Genomic DNA, 7,364 nt, shown 5'->3' on the forward strand with positions numbered 1-7,364 from the left:
GAAAATGGAGGAGAGAAGAACTCTTTAATTTTGAAGGAAAAGATTTGATTTCAGTTGCAACGAGGAAGTGACATGTGGCACATTTTGGTTGCAAAATTAGTAAGGAGGAGAAAATAATTTTTTAATTTTGGAGGGAAAGATTTAATTTCAATTACAATGAGAGAGTGACATGTGGTATATTTTGGTTGTAAAATTAGTAAGGAAGAGGGGGAGAATTCCTTATGGAGGGAAAGATTTGATTCCAATTGCAATGAGAGAGTGCACATTTTGGTTGTAAAATTAGTAAGGAATATGAGAGAATTTCTTAATTTTGGAGGGAAAGATTTGATTCCAATTGTAATGAGAAAGTGACATATGGCACATTTTGGTTGTAAAATTAGTAAGGAAGATGGAAGAATTCTTTAATTTTGGAAAAAAAAAATTTGATTCTAATTGCAATGAGAGAGTGACATATGACATATTTTAGTTGTAAAATTAAAAATATATAATAGAATAATAGATTACCCATAACAAAAAAAATTATAAAATAAAAAAATAAGAGAAAGAAAGTGTTTTTGCTCCTGCAAAGGGAAAGGAAAGAAGAAGAAGGGAAAAGGGAAAAAGAAGAAGTTGTCCATAATCCACCTCTACCTCCGCTTTCGCCGCCATTTCTGGCGGATTTTAGTCCCTAAGGTAAGGACGATTTTAAGACTTTAGGGACAATTTTTTATGCAAAACAAAGGTTGAGGACAAAAAAACTATACTCTAAGGGCTAAAATCGTACTTAACAAATTAAAAATAACTAATTAAAATATTCAACTCACTTATTTATTTAAATAAATATAAAAAATTTAATATTTTGTATATATAACAATTGAATTCTTCAAAATCTATCAATGTAATATAATTCAATATACAAAATAAGATCACGCTCCAAAAAAATAGAATATAGGTACATTCTAAAAAAATTATGTTTTTTCTGTTGCTTGTTTTTATCTCGTTTGCATAGAGAACAAAATAATTATGGACTATTTTATCATTAGTGAACATGAGACATGTATAAAATATCAAATATTATAGGAAGATTTTTACATATTGTATTTTATTGTCTTATTGCTATACCAGTATGCATGCAGAGGCTTTGAGACTTATAATATAATATTTAGATAGTGCAGATGTGTGATTAAGTAATATGGTAGACCAGTGAGAGAGAGTGCAGGTAGATCCTAGCACGGGTCACTTTCTTAACCCATTTTATGCTTATGAGAATGACATTATGGACAATTGCATTGATTTTTGTCCTTTTCCTTAGCCAAGCTTGAGAGAAAATTTGTCGGCTGGGACTTGCAGCCGATAGAAATAGTGGACTCATATTTTTGTTGGGTTGTGTGGGTTAAAGCCAGTGTAAAAGTAAAAAATGTGGGCCAAGAAAAATTAGGGTAACATCCGATGACAAAATACAAGGGTAACTAAATAAAAAAAAATCAACGTGCATTGGCACAGATAGATGAGGGTCTATGTCTCTTAACCATTTTTCTCGGATTCGATATTTACTGGAGGATGGGAATGGAGCTTGCTTGCTTGGGAGGGTCGTCCACTTTGTCTCTGTAGTATTTGAAGGACTAGTCATTGGGTTTTCGACCTGATGGATACCCTGATACAAACCAAAAAAAAAAATTTAAATACCAAAAAAATAAAAATAGAAGGGTAACTATTAATAAAAAATAAAACAAATAGAAGTATCGAAGTCAAGGTTTGATAGGTTCTTTCAAAAGATATGGTACTCCTCCAAAGGGATTCATCGGGGAGAGAGATAAGGTTGATCGACAAGTTTTATTAAAGAAAATTAATGATTGAAGATAATTGATGGCAGTTATTCACATCATTCAAAATGTGGAAAGAGTTACCTAAAGATTAATGCATGTGGAAAATATATTTAAAGTTAATTGGTCGAAGAGTCTTATAAATAGATGAAGATTGGAAGGAACAGAGGTTAAAATCTTATTTCAAAAAACATTCTCGTACTCTCATATCACCATCGAATTTTTGAGTTTGCTAAGAACTTCCTTTTTTGTAGGGTTTCTTCCATGTCTTTTACATTTACTTTAAATTTTTTGTAACCTTTATCTTATTGCAAATTTATCTTTCCAACAAGTTTGTTCTTTTCATTTTCTTTTAAGATTTTGTACTTTATATTTGATTTCAAAGTCCTTCGATCTTGTTTAAACAAACTTGTTTCATTTATCTTTCCAACAAGTTTATTCAACTGAAAAATCGTTTTAAAATAAAATAATAAATAAATTATAAATAAACATCTTAAAATATAATTATAATATAATATAAATCTTAAAATATCTTTCAAATTTAAAACAGTACATGAAATGTCATCAAACAAATCCATATAATCTTATTAAAATACAAACTCAAAAGTTAGATAATAAAAAAATATCTAAATCATTCGAAATAGGAGGATTGATAGACATATTATTCACAGATGTATTATTATTAGCAATTGCTTCTTGATTAATACTATTATCTATAACTGAAATCAATAAATCATTCACAAAGTTAAAAATAGTAGCAACACAGCCAGAAATCAAATAATCATCCATAAGACCATAACTGAAATCAATAAGGCAACATCAGACCACACTAACAGCAGCTCTCAAAAGATAAATCCAATAAAAAAATACCATTACCAACAGCACAACAGATTGAACAGGGTCAGAAATAAAAAACAATCAACAACAAAAATTAATAAACAGCAATAATTAATCACTCTAAACCAGAAATCAATAAACCTATAAAAAAATTCAAAATCAGCATACTCAGAAATTAAAAAAAAAAGCAACGGCAGAGTAACAAATTCATTTTTAGCAATAATTTCAATAACACAAAATCAATGATTTGATTTCCATTCACAATTTCACATTCAGAAATCACTAAACAGAACATAAAAGGAATAACCGAAAAAGTGAAAGCAGTGCCACTAACTTTCGACGGAGAGCAGGACAACAAGCGGCGAGATGACCGCAACCGGCGAGACGAATGCGACACGATGGCGAGCTGCCCTAAGCCTCAAACAGAGAAGCCATGGAGGATGGGGACGACGTGCCGAATTAGAAGAGAGGGCCTGGGTTCGGGATAGGAGAAAAGAGGAAGCCGCGAAGGTGCCGACAACTACGGACGGCAGTAGCAGAGCCGTTGAAGAAGCTAAGATTTTGGTTTGGGAGGATTTTTGAGCTTTTCTTCTGATTATGAGTGTGTTATTCATGAATGAGGGGGTGTTGGGGGAAGGGGGTAATGCATTGACGCGTTAGGTTTTCCTTTTTTTTTTTTTAAAGTCATCCAAAATGATGTCGTTTTGAAGAACTAACCGAGTCATGGTTCAGTTGACCAACTGGTTCAGACTGATTCGACAGTTAAATGACGATTTTTGAATTTTTTGGTTTTGATATTTGATCAATTTGCTTTTTCTATTGGTTTATGGTTCGACCAACCAATTCAAACCGGTTTCAGAACTTTGGTTGTAGGTTATGATTAAAAAGTAATTTTTTAAAGTTATTGTTAAGAAGCACTTTTATTAATGACGTCTAAAAACGAATGGTTTGCCTAGTGGTTATTCTAGTCGTATGCATAGTAATTAAGTTTTATTGGAGATGCTATGTTATTGTATGTTGAATGTTGAAGAAAATTAAATGTTAGGTTCGATGAGAATGAAAACAAAATGGCAGTGAGCTTAAAAAAATTAATGTGAGCTTAAAAAATTAATGATCTTGGTAGTAATAGTTTTGTTGCATAAGAAAATATATGTGAAATATTTAATTAGCAAAATATTAAATGAGATTGAATTTGGGTGTTGAATGGTAAATGCTTTTGTAACCAAATTGAAATTTTTTTCTTTAAACGCATTTTAATTCAAAAACAATAAATTATAAGTTTTGTGTTTCCGTTTAATTATTAGATTGGGAAGTAATTGAAGAAAATTATTTTTTTCTGTTAATTTATCATTCAATTTCATTTATAATAAGAGGTACTAGGAATAATAATCAAAATTCTTGTAATTTTTTATGGTCGTGCTTTACAAAAAAAAAATTTTTAGACTATCATTTTTAGTATTTTTTTCTAAGTTTTGTTTTCTTTTATCAATTTTTTATTTATTTTTCTTATTTATAATATAGATGTTTTTGTTTAGATTTTTTTTAAATGTTCTCTAATGTATATTATTATATTTTTGTAATGAAATTTTAAATCTTTATTGTTCATATAATTTTTTAATCATTTTTATTAATACATATTTTTTTATAAAATTTTATTATTTTTTGTTTTTTTATAATTTTTACTATATATTTTTGAATTAATATCTACTTTGTTTATTATTATTATTTTTTATAATATAAAATTATTAATTCCATTAAAAATGCCAAATTCAATACATAAAGTCATAAAGTGAGGATTTATTCATTGTGACCAAAATGAACTCAGCCACAACCCAATCGAATTTTATTGCACCAATCGGTGGTTTTGTTCACATTTCGCAAGGCCCATTTATGATTAATATTTAGTCCAACTGTTTCACGCTGTGTGTGGCCTACTTTGCAAAACTCGTCTACTTCTGTAGTATTAGATCCATTAATAGCAGCATCTTCATTGCATTACGCTACACCAAGCAAACACATAGAGGAGGATTTAAAGTTAAATGTCTCCACAATATATCAGCTCTTATTCAATTAATGTCTGTAGAGAATGCTCCCACCATAGGATATCTCTAGCAAATAAAAAAACTCGCTCACAATGTAAAATGTTAAAAAAAAAGGCGCGTTAGCAAATAAAATGAAACCTGCTAACTCGTCTCCACGTAAAATACTTAGGGAAAGAGTAGCCAGCAATTTTTTAAAAGTTGACCAATATTTAACCATCAAAAGAAAATTAAATGATCTCATACTATTGGATTTAATCTCACACCATTAAAAACACTATTAATGACCAATTGATGATTACAAAACACAAAAATTACTGCCTCTTAACACTCCTCAAATACTTATATAAATATGTATCATACGTATTTCATTCGCAACGAAGACAAGATACATATGATATAGTATTTGTTATTTATTTCGTTTGCAAATGAGATATGAATTTAATATTTGATTACTTATCTTATTTACAATAAGAATAAGATGTATTTATAACCGTCTCTTTTTCATAATAAACGAAATAAGTAATATAAAAAAAAATTTTTAAAAGAAATTTTCACTTTTTTTTCCTAAAAGAGGTTAAAATGACACTTTCTTCTCCTTTATTTATAATATGTATATTCTCTTTTCTTATAATTTTTAAAAAACTTTTTCTTTAATCTATTTTAAATTTTTTTGTGTTAACTAATGTTAACTTGGGCAATTTACTTAAATAAATAGAATAGAGAAAACGTTTACCTAAATGTGCAAAACTGGTTCTTGTTACTTGCATGTGCAAAAAGTCATTTCTATGTAATCCGTGGCAACCCACCACGGTTTCAAAACGTGCATAAACCGTGGTAGGTCACCACGATTTACTAAGGAGAGATGGCGTGCACCACGGTTTATGAAAAAACTTGTTTGCACATAAAACCTTGTGGGTCACCACGGTTTATGTGTGGTAAATAATGGCCAGAAAACCTTGTTAATTTTATGTCTAAGAGACACAACTTATTTTTTATTTTTTTTTATTATTTTTGTTAATTTTTTATTATTATATTTTTTATTATTATATTTTTCATCTCAAATTTTTTTAATGAAAAAAATGAGAATAAATTAGATTTTCATAATTTGTTCTAGTTTATCACCAAACAGAATTACAAGAACACAAAATTTTATGTCTCTATCCATCAGTGTCTTGTCCTATCCTATTTTCAGTGTCTTATTCTATTTTGTTGTTGAAAACAAAGGCAGCCTAATAAATACACACTATATAGTACATTTTATAAAGAAAAAAAAATCATCTATTTCTATTGAATATTTATAATAAAATTTTTTCGTTCTTTTTATGTATTATTGACTAATATATACTATAAAATTTTTACATGTATTATCAATTATTTTTTCATTATGTTTATCCCTATTTTTCATTTTACACTATATTTAAATATTTATTATACTATAAAAAATATTAATGAACATAATAAAATAATTACTTATTAATATTTTTTAGAGTACTCATTAATATTTTTATAATATAATAAATATTTTTTATTTTAAATTTAACAAATACTAATGTATCAATATACATTTATATGTGAATTTATTAAATCTATATAAAAGATTTAATCAATAAGCATGTTAATGAATATTAATATACCAATATTAACAAGTAATTATTTTATTGTACTCATTAATATGTTATAGTGTAATGAATCTTTATTTTATAAATGAAAAAATAAAGATGAATATAATGAGAGAGGTCACCTTAAGCTTAAACTAACTTTTGAGTAGTTTTTATAAGTTCGCGTAAGATTTTGAAAATTTCATAAAAACTCAAAATAAAAAATAAAAACACAAATTTCAAACATTAATGTTAGTGTAATTTATTTTTAAAAATATTTTTTTATTTTATAATAGAAAAAAATCCAAAAATTTCATGGTGTTTATTATTGGAGTCTAATTTTTTTCTAATTTATTTTACATAACAAATTTTAAATATGTTAAATTTATTAAATTTTATCATTTTAAATTAAATATTAATTTTTTATTTTTTAGTAAATAGACATTAATTTTTTAAGCACTATAAAAATCATTTTCTTAGTATTATCTGATTTTTTTTCTATTGTACTCTTTTTATTATAAAAAGCTGTTGTTGATAAGACATAATTTAAGATTCTGCTCATAAATTTATTGTGCTAATAAATTCATTTTCTATTGGACATAAAATTAACAAGGTTTTCTGGCCATTATTTACCACACATAAACCGTGGTGACCCACAAGGTTTTATGTGCAAACAAGTTTTTTCATAAACGGTGGTGACTCTCCACGGTTTATGCACGCCATCTCTCCTTAGTAAACCGTGGTGACCTACCACGGTTTACACTCTATATCTTTTGGCCATAATCCGCTGGGACCTGCCACGGTTTATGCACGTTTTGAAACCGTGGTGGGTTGCCACGGATTACATAGAAATGACTTTTTGCACATGCAGGTAACAAGAACCAGTTTTGCACATTTAGGTAAACGTTTTCTCTATTCTATTTATTTAAGTAACTTGCCCTGTTAACTTTATCCATTTATCAAGAAAAAATAAATTATTTTTTACAAAAATACCCTTTAGCAAAAATTTATATTTTTGTCATTAAATTTTGTTTACTAAAATATCCTTTAATAAATTATTTTTTATTGATTAAATTATATTTTTA

This window comes from Arachis hypogaea, chromosome 20, assembly GCF_003086295.3.
Source record: "Arachis hypogaea cultivar Tifrunner chromosome 20, arahy.Tifrunner.gnm2.J5K5, whole genome shotgun sequence".
In the NCBI taxonomy this organism is placed as follows: domain Eukaryota; kingdom Viridiplantae; phylum Streptophyta; class Magnoliopsida; order Fabales; family Fabaceae; genus Arachis; species Arachis hypogaea.